This window comes from Podarcis erhardii, assembly GCF_964252035.2.
Source record: "Podarcis erhardii genome assembly, chromosome: 6".
Lineage (NCBI taxonomy): Eukaryota > Metazoa > Chordata > Lepidosauria > Squamata > Lacertidae > Podarcis > Podarcis erhardii.
In genome coordinates this window covers 99,260,563-99,274,146 of record NC_138510.1, presented here as the reverse complement: position 1 = coordinate 99,274,146, position 13,584 = coordinate 99,260,563, and positions in this window count along the sequence as shown.

The window sequence follows — 13,584 nt, the reverse complement described above, 5'->3', positions numbered from 1 at the left end:
TAGGACATGGCTGCTGGAGGCAAGACAGTTGGTGTCAGGGACTGGTCTGAAGAGGAGGAGGAATGGGGAAGAGGAAGAGGAAGAAGGCCGTCTCCAGTTACAGCAGGACTGGGAGGATACAAACAACAGCAGAGTTATGCAGTTAGGAGAAGGGGGAGGGGAGAGGCGGCAGGCAGCTGATCCATCTCTGGACAGAGTCACTGACCCCCCTTCTCCTATAACGTGGCGTTCGTTAAGAGTCCAAGAACAAAGGGCTCAACAGCAATTGTCCCCTGACAGACACCGTAGAGGGAAATGCAGTTGCCAGAGGGAGAAGGGGGAGGAGCTCAGTGCAAGCGGAATTATGAGGAATGACTGGAATTCTTTGTCTGATACCAAGGTGACGGAACAAATCATACCTAAGAACTTTCTTCTTTCCTCCCTGCCTGTGTGCCAGTTGAGGGAGGGAGAGGATTCCTCAGGCCTGACAGCTGGAGGCCTCTCAGCTCCCCAGCCAGCACTGTGCAGTAGGTAGGGGACGGAGTCCCCACACTCCTCTCCTGTGCTCTGCTGCTCCAGGCACATAAAAGTGATTTTTCTGTCAATTTTCAGTTTCTTTTGGGTTCTACTTTTTCCAGTTCTAAGTCTGGTTCTCCACATTTCCACATCAGTTTGTGGTTTTTTTTAAAGAATCCTTATGAAAAGTCTTAAGAATTTTAGACTGAGTTCTTCCCAAAATATATAGTTAAGTATGCAGCTTTACCATATGTGTGTGAATGCGCATGCAAATCAGTTCCCTATAATATAAAGCATTTTTGTTATGTTATTATCAAAAATATATGTGTATTTCTATGTACATTTTAGGTGCAAAAAATGAAAAGAAAAGAAAGGACTGCCCACGATTGAAGAATGGAGAACGAAATTAATGGATTATGCAGAACTGGACAGATTAACAGGGAGGATTCGCAACTGACGGGACCAAAAATTCACTGAGGACTGGAATAAATTTACAGAATATATTAAAAATATTTGTGATAATGATATAACGTTTGTAAGTTTCCAAGAAGCTCTGTAAGAAGGTTTGGTAGAAATATTGTTTAAATAACATGGTAAGATAAGATATACATAGTGCAATATAAATGAAGGAATGTGAAGATATGTAATAACTACGGAAAATTATCAGACATTCTGATGGAAGTCTAAAAGAAAAAAGACGTGTGATGAATTCCTAATGTTTAATTGTGTTATAAATTTGTTTTTATTGGAAAATTAATAAAAATTATATACAAAAAAAAGAAAAGAAAAGAAGAAAGGAGAATTCTTTGATGCCAAGACCAAGCTTGGGGTAAGTTCTCTGGTGAGAGAACACCCAACAGAGATTTAAAGTCACAAAGTACTTTAAAGCAAAGTAAAGTGTGGAAATATAGGCTGTTGGACCTTCCAAATATGCCCTTTGAAGTGGGTCCCAAAGTTTCCCACTTCCCCCGACATTTTGGGTAAGTTAAAATTGGGTTACCTACAAACTCTCCAAAGGTCAGATTCATGTGTTTCAGAAAAGTTGAATTAATAATAATAATAGTAGTAGTAGTAGTAGTAGTAGTAGTAGTAGTAGTAGTAGTAATAATAATAATAATAATAATAATAATAATAATAATAATAATTTATTTATACCCCGCCCATCTGGCTGGGTTTCCCCAGCCACTCTGGGCGGCTTCCAACACAACATTAAAATACAGTAATGCATCAAACATCAAAAGCTTCCCTAAACAGGGCTGCCTTCAGATGTCGTCTAAAAGTCTCTCTGACATCTGGTGGGAGGTGTTCCACAGGGTGGGCGCCACTACTGAGAAGGCCCTCTGCTTGGTTCCCTGTAATTTGGCTTCTCGCAGTGAGGGAACCTTCAGAAGGCCCTCGGTGCTGGACCTCAGTGTCTGGGTAGAACGATGGGGGTGGAGACAGTTCCTACATTATTGGTATAGGAACTCAAGAGTGGCTGGTGAGAGCCATGCAGTTGAGCTGGAGCAACCAGCTGAAACCCCTTCACATGCACTGCAAAATTCAAAGAAGTGCAAATTTCAAAGGATGTCTGCATTTCAGTTTGTGTATTATTTCAGACAGTAGAGAGGTTTGCCTTAAAATGAAAACCAAATCAAAGGTGTCCCTCATCCTGAATAAGGACATGCTAACCTGGATCTTCAAGTAAGATGTACTTGAAAAATGCATACGATACAGTGTCAAAATATTGGCAGTTCCTACATGACCCGGAAGCTGTACGCCAGCTCCCTCGGCCAATAAAGTGAGATGAGCGCTGCAACCCCAGAGTCGGCCACGACTAATGGTCAGGGGTCCCTCTACCTCTACCCACCTCAAGTGGCAGCCCCTAAACTGGAGCAGAGGAGCGGGGAAATAACATGATGATATCAAGCTTCACTTCAACTACATGTTACCAAAGAGATGCAGCGCAAGGCACAGGTTGGTGGAGCCCACAATTCTTCCCATAGCATGCAGTGTGTGCCTTAGTTTGAACCTTGTTCAAATGCAACATTAGGGTCCAATATCTTGATTCTCTGTTTAGTTACCAGACAAAAAAAAAAACCCCAACTGGAAAACATCTACATAATAAAGCTGAAACAAGGACCTAAGAAAGAGGGCGTTAGATGGGAGGGGTGACCTGCCCTTTACATCTAACCCATCTCCTTGTTTTGTCAATTTAGTTCACTTTGCCTCTCCATTTAAAAAAAAATGCCTAGCTGTCTTTTAAATTCTGTCACATGCTACTCGCTTCAGTGGCTTTTCACTTGCCAAGTTATTCCATAGGTTTATTGCTCTTTCAGGGGGATTATTTCAACTTACATTAAATAGTAATATTCGGAGACAGGAGGCAGGTTTTCAGCAGCTTCTAATTCCCTCTCTTCTCATCCTGAAATGGGACACCACTAACGCCTCTGAACACATTTGTCTCCTGCACATGAGGGTATATTCCTCCTGGTTGCAGCTATTCCCGCTTTCCCCAGACCTATCCAGTCTTGTATACATCTCACGCAGGCCAGGCTGACAATGAAGGGTCTGTGCATAGCTTAGCTCCGGGCGACAGTCGTCCCATTTATTATTTCTACCTAGTGCTGCAGTTGAACATGGCATTTTACAGTGCAAGTGGTCTAGACTCTGTCCCAAGAGCACAGCAGCTGAGTCAGAAAAAGTGAGCCACAGACTGATCATTTTGCATGCTGAGCATATATTATAATGAAAATTTAAGTATTTAAAAGCAGCAGATTATATGGTAAAAAGGAAGGGTTACAACTATGTGCCGCTTCAGACTGCCATGGGACACTTAGAATATTTTCCCAAAGGGGGTGGGGGGATGAATATATGCACATTGAGAAGGCTAAGGTTAGAATCCTGAGCCCTGACTTCTAGTTTTCTACTAGCAGGGAGGTATTTCTATATTCACACGGTGATTTCCCCATCTGCAGTCTGGAGTGCTACACTCCAGAACACTATACTATCCTCATAGGATTCTGGACTATACTACTTCAGACTGCAGGTGGAGGCTTATATTTCTGAATGCTCCCCCGCCCCCCCGCCCCCGCCAGCAAAAAAGCACTTCCTATACATAGTACACTAGCACATTAGAGACAAAGATTTAACATAGCTCTCCTCTCCTGTCTGCTATGCTAAGGCTTCTTTTTAAAATATTTTGCAAACTGCTCAGTGATCATTGAGATAACATTTTTAATGATTAAATGTTAAATCAAATCCCCGGGTCAGCAACTTTTTTCAGCCTCGGGCTGGTCCACTGTCCATCCCTTGTCAGGGGCTGGACTATATTTTGAAGAAAAAACAACAACGAACAAATTCCTATGCCCCACAAATAACCCAGAAATGCATTTTAAATAAAAGGACACATTCTACTCATGTAAAAGCACGCTGATGGCCAGATTGAGAAGGCGATTGGGGCGCATCCGGCCCCCGGGCCTTAGGTTGCCTACCCCTGATCTAATCTAAAGGCTTGTTAAACATTTAATCAAGGTGATCAAAGGTCTGGAAACCAAACTTTATGAGGAACTCAGACATTTTAGAAAAATGCTCTTTTCCTTGTGACTTCTCTGTTGTCATAGCTACACTTTCCAAGAGGAAAAATGACCTGCTTAAGGCAAAATGGGCTTTGGTGAGTAGTGAGAGGGTAGCTTGAGGCTATGCAGAGGTGTTGCCCTCCGAAAGAGGTTTTTGCAGAGTGCAGTATTGTTATAGCTATATTTCTTTTATATAAATACTGTGTGTCCCTCAGGGGAACCCAAGGCTGTAATCATAGGTGTTTTCAATATGGCCCATATTTAAGTTCTTCCTCTCTCTGCAGAAGTCCTCATTGCTACTGTGGAATAATATTTGTAATTATTTGCAATGGTACTGCAGTTACAGAATATTTTACCCTGGGAGGCTTGCCAGTCAGCAAATGAAAACATTTTGATTTACTCAGAATTGTGGTGTGTGGATTTTGCTTCCCAAGTTTTGTTGCCCTTTCCACCCCGTGGCTGAAGCTCTAACTTTGCTTGGATCTTTTAAATGTTCCTTTCTGGAATGGCCAACCCCTCCCTTCTTGGAGGGAGCTGTATTCTTCAGGCAACACTTTGCTCAACAACCCAAAAAGGTAGTCAAGCTCTATGGTAAAGACAGCAGCAGCAGCAGAGTTTTATAATTTATCTAGCTCACACAAGGCCCAAACATCATTTTTTTAGGCCCAGAGCAAACTTGTAACATGGCTCACCACATCCTATACCACACTGACTCGTGAGTCATGAGAAAAAGGTTCCTCTTTTATTTTGTTGCTATTGCTCATCTTTTCTTCTATGAAATTTTGATACCCTTGACACACCATTACAGCATTGTGAAATGAAACATCAAATTGTAATAATACAAGCTGAAAAACACACAACTACAGTGGTACCTTGGTTTACAAACTTAATCTGTTCTGGAAGTCCGTTCTTAAACCAAAGCTGTTCTTAAACCAAGGTGCACTTTCCCTAATGAGGCCTCCCGCCGCCGGTGCCCTTGGCTTCCGTTCATAGCCCAAGGTAAAGTTTGCAAACCAGAACACTACTTCCGGTTTTGCAGAGTTCGTATACCGAATAGTTCGTAAACAGGGCTGTTCTTAAACCGAGGTACCACTATAATAGCAAAGGAAAACATGCCAGCTTAGGTGAGGGTATTACTTATAATAATTAATAATGTGTTGTTTGCCTTTTCTGGTAAAAGAAATAAGCCATAATTAGTTAGATCTGGTCCTAACCAATGTTGATGACCTGGTTAGTGGGGTAGAAGTGGAAGGATCATTAGGCGCGAGTGATCATGCTCTTCTGAAGTTTACTATACAGCGGAAAGGAACAGCCAAGCATACTAGGACTCAATTTCTTGACTTTAAGAAAGCCGACTTCATAAAACTTAGGGAAGTGCTGGGTAAGATCCCATGGACAGTAATATTAAAAGGAAAGGGAGTTCATGATGGCTGGGAGTTTGTTAAGAGAGAGATAGTAAAAGCACAACTTCAGGCAATACCAATGAGACGGAAACATGGAAGGTGCCTAAAGAAGCCAGGGTGGCTATCTAAAGAACTTTTAACTGAGTTAAGATTAAAAAAGGATGTGTACAAAAAATGGAAAAGGGGGGAAACCACCAAAGAGGAATTCAAACAAATAGCCAGCATGTGTAGACACAAAGTCAGAAAAGCTAAAGCACAGAATGAACTCAGGCTTGCTAGAAAGGTTAAAAGCAACAAAAAAGGCTTTTATGGGTATGTTCGTAGCAAAAGGAAGAACAAAGAAACAGTGGGGTCACTCAGAGGAGAAGATGGTGAAATGCAAACAGAGGACACAGAAAGGGCTGAACTCCTCAATGCCTTCTTTGCCTCAGTCTTCTCCGATAAAGAAAACAATGCCCGACCTGAAGAATTTGGAGCAAATGATTCAGCAGAGGAAACACAGCCCAGAATAACTAAGGAGATAGTACAAGAATACTTGGCTAGTTTAGATGTATTCAAGTCTCCAGGGCCAGATGAACTGCATCCAAGAGTATTAAAAGAACTGGCAGATGTGATCTCAGAACCACTGGCAGTCATCTTTGAGAATTCCTGGAGAACAGGCGAAGTCCCGGCAGACTGGAGGAGGGCAAATGTTGTCCCTATTTTCAAAAAGGGGAAAAGAGAGGACCCAAATAATTACCGCCCAGTCAGTCTGACATCAATACCAGGGAAGATTCTGGAGCAGATCATTAAGCAAACAGTCTGTGAGCACCTAGAAAGGAATGCTGTGATTACCAATAGTCAGCATGGATTTCTGAAAAATAAGTCATGTCAGACTAACCTGATCTCGTTTTTTGACAGAATTACAAGCCTGGTAGATGAAGGGAATGCAGTGGATGTAGCCTACCTTGATTTCAGCAAGGCATTTGACAAGGTGCCCCATGATATTCTTGTAAAGAAGCTGGTAAAATGCGGTCTTGACTATGCTACCACTCAGTGGATTTGTAACTGGCTGACTGACCGAACCCAAAGGGTGCTCATCAATGGTTCCTCTTCATCCTGGAGAAGAGTGACTAGTGGGGTGCCACACCCGGTCTTATTCAACATCTTTATCAACGACTTGGATGATGGACTCAAGGGCATCCTGATCAAATTTGCAGATGACACCAAACTGGGAGGGGTGGCTAACATCCCAGAGGACAGGATCACACTTCAAAACGACCTTGACAGATTAGAGAACTGGGCCAAAACAAACAAGATGAATTTTAATAGGGAGAAATGTAAAGTATTGCACTTGGGCAAAAAAAATGAGAGGCACAAATACAAGATGGGTGACACCTGGCTTGAGAGCAGTACATGTGAAAAGGATCTAGGAGTCTTGGTTGACCACAAACTTGACATGAGCCAACAGTGTGACGCGGCAGCTAAAAAAGCCAATGCAATTCTGGGCTGCATCAATAGGAGCATTGCATCTAGATCAAGGGAAGTAATAGTGCCACTGTATTCTGCTCTGGTCAGACCTCGCCTGGAGTACTGTGTCCAGTTCTGGGCACCACAGTTCAAGAAGGACACTGACAAACTGGAACGTGTCCAGAGGAGGGCAACCAAAATGGTCAAAGGCCTGGAAACGATGCCTTATGAAGAACGGCTAAGGGAGCTGGGCATGTTTAGCCTGGAGAAGAGGAGGTTAAGGGGTGATATGATAGCCATGTTCAAATATATAAAAGGATGTCACATAGAGGAGGGGAAAAGGTTGTTTTCTGCTGCTCCAGAGAAGCGGACACGGAGCAATGGTTCCAAACTACAAGAAAGAAGATTCCACCTAAACATTAGGAAGAACTTCCTGACAGTAAGAGCTGTTCGACAGTGGAATTTGCTGCCAAGTAGTGTGGTGGAGTCTCCTTTGGAGGTCTTTAAGCAGAGGCTAGACAACCATATGTCAGGAGTGCTCTGATGGTGTTTCCTGCTTGGCAGGGGGTTGGACTCGATGGCCCTTGTGGTCTCTTCCAACTCTATGATTCTATGATTCTATGATTCTATAATTCTATTCTAGTGCTTCCCAGATTATAGTAATATAGAATAGCATGGTACTATGCCATTTGATTACATGTGCATGGTTGTTTTCGGGGTAGAAGAAGGAATGCCCTTTTGCATCCCTTGCCCTATATCTCCTAGTTCCATCACCACAATTATCTGTCTCAAATCTGAAGAGATGGAGCCCTTTACAATGATTAAAGGCAAAGGGACCTCTGTCCATTAGGTCCAGTCGCGAACAACTCTGGGGTTGCGGTGCTCATCTCACTTTACTGGCCGAGGGAGCCGGCGTACAGCTTCCGGGTCATGTGGCCAGCATGACTAAGCCGCTTCTGGCAAACCAGAGCAGCGCACGGAAACGCCGTTTACCCAACCGCCGGAGCGGTACCTATTTATCTACTTGCACTTTGACGTGCTTTCGAACTGCTAGGTTGGCAGGAGCAGGGACCGAGCAATGGGAGCTCACCCCGTCGCGGGGATTCGAACCGCCGACCTTCTGATCGGCAAGTCCTAGGCTCTGTGGTTTAACCCACAGCACCACCCGCATCCCTTTAATCACAATGATTAAAGCTGCACAAACCCACTGTGCTCGGGAGAAAGTGTGTGTGTTTGGGGTGTGTGTGTAATTCTGCTACTCATCTCTCGCTCCTTTGTCCAACAGCCAACTGACGGGATTTTCAGCTGGACCCACCCCTACCCCATTGACTCCCAGGTCCCAGGTCCCAGTCCCAAACCCTGCCCCTTATGCAACACTGACAATTCTAAAGGGCCATCGTGTGGGAGGGCCCATTATCCAGCCTTTATCGAAATCCTTTGCTCTGGCTGTAGCAGACAAGGTTCCCCAAACCTGCCACTGAAGAACAACTGCTGCCTTGTCACTCAGTTCAGCACTTTGCAGCTGTCACCAGATCCAAGTTGTATATCCAAAGTTGTATGCGACTTCTCAGCTGACTTCTTCCAGGGCTAGCTTTGTTTTGTCTTCCTTGTCTCTTCCTCCTTCAGGTTTTTCCGCTCAAATCTGTCTTCTACAGTCTCTCAACCTCTCTTTTTTCAACTGTATTGGAATGGGCTTTGGCTTCTCCCAAAGCTGGCCTTCCCATCAGCTCAGGTGAAGTGCCATTCTATTGCCTGGACTAGACGAAGGCAATGGACTATTACCTGTTTTCCATACATATATACACAGTCTTCGCAGGCCCCAATAGCTTGTTTGCATGGACAAACCGAATTGTGTGAATCAGACAGCTCCACAATCACACAGCTTATGTGCTTTTGTGTATTTTATGCTCTTAAAAGCTGGATTTAGCGCCATCTCATTAGCATGAAATGCGACTTATTAAAACAAACCATGCTAAATATAGGAGCAGAGACAGACTGGCATTGTTAAGAGGTAGGTGTGGGGTTGGCTTTTTAGACAGGGCAATCCATTTGCACATTGTTTTGCAAAAAGGGGATGTTGTGGTCAAAAATAGCTGTGAGGATCGAGGGTGCTATTCCCTGAAACATTCCAGCTGCTTTAACCAGCTTCAGCTGGTAAGACCACTACAGCTTTCTCTTGACCAGGGCAGCCAGACACTGTTGTCCATGCACTGGTAACCTCCAGCTTGGATTGCCGCAGTGCGCTTTGTGTGGGGCTGTCCTGGAAGTTGGCCCAGAAGCTGCAGCTAGTGCAAAATGCAACAAGGGCATTCATGAGGGCAAGATATCATCATGTTATGCCGGTGCTGAAAGACTTGTGCCAATTGGCCACTGGGCTAAGTTCAAGGTGCTGGTGCTGGTGTATAAAGTCCTCTACAGCTTGGAACCAGGATACCGAAAAGATTATCACACTTCTTGCCTACCCAAACAATCACTGCACTTTGTCAATTACATCTCCTCAGAAGGTCCATTTTGTACAATGTAGGAATTGGGCTTTTAGTGTGGCAGCACCTAGCCTTTGGAATGCCCTTCGTTACTTATCAGACAAACACCTTCTGTTTTCTCTATTGAACACTTCCCTTTTCCAACAAGCCTTTGAAGTGGAGATTCTTATCCCATCTTTAGTGTAATGGATTTGAAATTGTTTAACTTTTTATTGTTAATTGCATGGGGGTGTTTCATGGCAAATGACTAATAAATTAAACAAGAAACAGAAAGCCAAACCCATAATCCTTTCCAATTCATAGAACCATAGAACTGTAGAGTTGGAAGAGACCCCAAGGGTCATATATAGCCCCCCCCCCGCAATGCAGGAATCTCTGCTAAAGCATCCATGCCAGATGAGATGACCACCCAACCTCTGCTTCGAAACCTCCAAGTAGAGAGAGTCCACAACCTCTGGAGGGATTGTGTTCCACTGTCAAACAGCTTTTACCGTCAGAAAGTTTTCCCTGATGTTTAGTCAGAATCTCTTTCCTTGAGGGTCCAGCCCTGTTTCTGTGCATTGGACTAGCTTGGCCCTAGCTAGCAGCACCAGTGGTCAGGGATGATGGGAGTTGTAGTTCAACAACATGTGGGGACCTAACGTGGAGAAAGGCTGCTCTAATACAATAAGCCCACAATTGATGCAGAGGTTATGTTCCAGGAAGTACAATGACTAGAGTTTATTGGAAAGAGGAATTGAATGTTAATCCATTCTGGAACTGGAACTTTGTGAGGGCAATAGGTGTCTCCAAATAACTCTCAACTTCCTTAGCAAACTACAGTTCCCAGGATCCTGTGGGGGAAGCCAGGATTGTTTAAACTGGTATGATATTGCTTTAAAATGTTGGCGCCACCGTCTGCCCAACCTGGTCTCCCTTCCTTTCATGCCACCAGTCCCGCTGGACAGCAGACACCTCAGCATCGGGGGCACTTTAGGAGTGCTTGGTGTCAGCGCCACATCTTATGGTACTGAATTCCCAAAATTTATTGGGTGCAAGACACAGGGCATATCTTCCCATCCTAATGAAAGAGGTAATTGTGCCCGTATAACATATTGCAATTTTCTTTAAAAAACACATTATTATAATCCTGATACTGAGCTTTGAATCTACTTCTTTAGGTATTATCTTCACAGGTTTTGGGCTTTATCTTTTGATATGTATTAGCATCATGTTCCAAGAAATCTGCAATTCCAATGTATCACTAAGCTTTTTATAGCTCCACTGAGAAGTCTTAGCTCCTTTAATCTTCTCGTCTATCAGACCTTGCCAATGTTATATTATGTTATTGTACATGCAGCACTCCGAGAAGAGGAAATAAATATGTACCGGGGGGGGGGGCATGTTGTCAGATAACAATTTTCTGAACCTGCCCACCTGTGTGGAGACTGCCTCCGAGTTCTGATGCCAAATTTGAGATTCAAAGGAATATTTACATAATTCGAGTTGCAAACTTTATGGCACGTTCCTGTGCTTGTTTACTGGGAAGGGAGTCCCACTTATTTCAATGCAGCAAACCCTTTAGTTCTGGGGTTGCCAATGTAGGACCCATCAGATGTGGTTGGATTGCAACTCCCATCATCCAGAACCACTGGCCTAAGATTTATTTAAATGAGCTAAAAACAGCAACTCTATAAATCCAGCATCCAAATAAAACAGATCAACTACAAGAAAATAAAAACGTATATGCCCTTTGGCGGGGAAAGATATCAGAGTCGGGGCCAAGGGATTCACTATATTTACAGTGGATAATTGCTCTTTCTTTTGTAGTCCCAAAATACCTCTATTGTTTCCATTTTGCAGGGGATGAATTGAGGCTGGAGGTCTAAACAACTTGCTCAAGGATGCACAGTGAGTCAGTGTCCAGTGTGGTATAGTAAATACAATGTTAAACTTTAAGCAGGAAACTCTGACTGCTTTTCTTTTTTAATTTACTGATTGTAATGGTTCTAGGGGGTTGCTCGTGCGTAGGTTGGCGCCACACCTGGCTGAGTCACCTGAGTGAACCCTTTCTGTCCGGACAGCCACCCATCCGTGGCTGTCTCAATCGCTGGCAGAATCCGTCAGTTGGCGTTTCTTGAACTTCTTCCAGCAAAGAAGTTCTTTGACGCCCAGTCTCCTCCTACTCTCCCTGCGCGGAAGCCTTCTGCGCAGGGAGGGTGTGGGCAGCAGAGGACCCATGCTCTCCCCGCTGGTCTCCTGCGAGAAGTCCTGGAGCCTTCTCTCCGATTCCTGCATCTGCCCCCCTCCTCCACTGGTGCTACGCTGATTTCCTTCCCAGCGGATGGGCTGCCTCTCTCCCTACTGGGACCCTCTCCGGCATCCCTCTGGAGCCTTCCCTCCGCCTCTGGCTCCGATGGCAGTTCCCTGACACTGATTGACTGATTTTTGCTGATGCAAAATACACAAATACACTTCTCCTCTATCGGGGGCAGCCAAACCATGCAAGATGGAAACAATGGGGCCATGATAACCCATCTGAACTGGGAATGGTAAATGCTTTTTGCAAAAGGCCCCATGCACAGTGGCGAAGCTGCATGTTCTGCTACTGGGGGCGGAGAGCAGGCGGGGGTGTGGCTGGTGCCCCTTGGAGGCGTGATGCGCATCGCGGGGGCGTGGTGCACGTTCTGGGGGCGTGACGCGCTGTCTGTGGGGGCATGGCACCCAGCACATGCACAACACCCATCGACTGCACACACCGTTTGTCACCCAGCTAGAGATACGTATGCAGAAATCTGCTTCTGTGTGTGTGTGTGTGTGTGTGTGTGTGTGTGTGTGTGTGTGTGTGGCTCATTGGTGTTTAGCCCCATAGACTTTCAGTGGAAGAGGTGTGCATAGGAACATAGGGAGCTACTTTAAATCAATCAGACCATTGGTCCATCTAGCTCAGAACTGGCAGTAGCTCTGCAGGATTTCAGGCAGGAGCCTCCCCCAGGGATTGAATTTGGGATCTTCTGCACGCAAAGCAGATGCCTTACCAAGGAGTTATGGCCCTTTGTTGTTGTTTAGTCGTGTCCGACTCTTTGTGACCCCATGGACAAGAGCACGCCAGGCACTCCTGTCTTCCACTGCCTCCTGCAGTTTGGTCAAACTCATGCTGGTAGCTTCGAGGACACTGTCCAACCATCTCGTCCTCTGTCGTCCCCTTCTCCTTGTGCCCTCAATCTTTCCCAGCATCAGGGTCTTTTCCAGGGAGTCTTCTCTTCTCATGAGGTGGCCAAAGTCTTGGAGCCTCAGTTTCAGCTTCTGTCCTTCCAGTGAGCACTCAGGGCTGATTTCCTTAAGAATGGAGAGGTTTGATCTTCTTGCAGTCCATGGGACTCTCAAGAGTCTCCTCCAGCACCATAATTCAAAAGCATCAATTCTTCGGCGAAAAGCCTTCTTTATGATCCAGCTCTCACTTCCATACATCACTACTGGGAAAACCATAGCTTTAACTATATGGACCTTTGTTGGCAAGGTGATGTCTCTGCTTTTTAAGATGCTGAGTTATGGCTCTATCTCATCTTATTTGGATCTTATTAATGTTTTCTCAGGCAGCCACAGAAGTTAAGTTCCATCAAATTCCTTGGTACTTTCTTATTTAGTGGGCTCAGGATTAAGTATGTGCTCAACTCTCCTGAATAAATCTATGGGATTAAGAGCACTTCACTTGCCTAGATAATGCCCATTGTATCTTCACTCTCATTTCACATGCAGCATGAACTCAAAATCTTGTCTGTACCACAGCAATGCAATTAGGCCACTTGGGTTAATTACTTTTTTAAAAAAGAGCTCAAAATCTATATGAGGCTCTTTGAAATTTCATCCCTGCAGTATTAGAAATGTAATTTTCTTTGATGTTGACTCTGATTCGGTACCTCCTACATCACCACGCTGCTTCTTTTCCAAATGTCTCCAGATGGTGCTCGAGCCTTTAGGGACCATGCTGTGAATTATTTTTAGAAGATTTCCCTTCACGTCTGCCCAAATTGGCATGTTGCAGCATCTTCCCATTTTTTACTATACACACACATATATTTTCTAAAATTAATATACATAAGCCACAGATTGTCGGAAAGCTAATGAAAAAGAAAACGAGATATGCTTAACTGATTGCAGTATTAGCCCTGTACCCGTTTGCTGGGGTGTAAGCTCCATTCATCTCAATGCAACTTG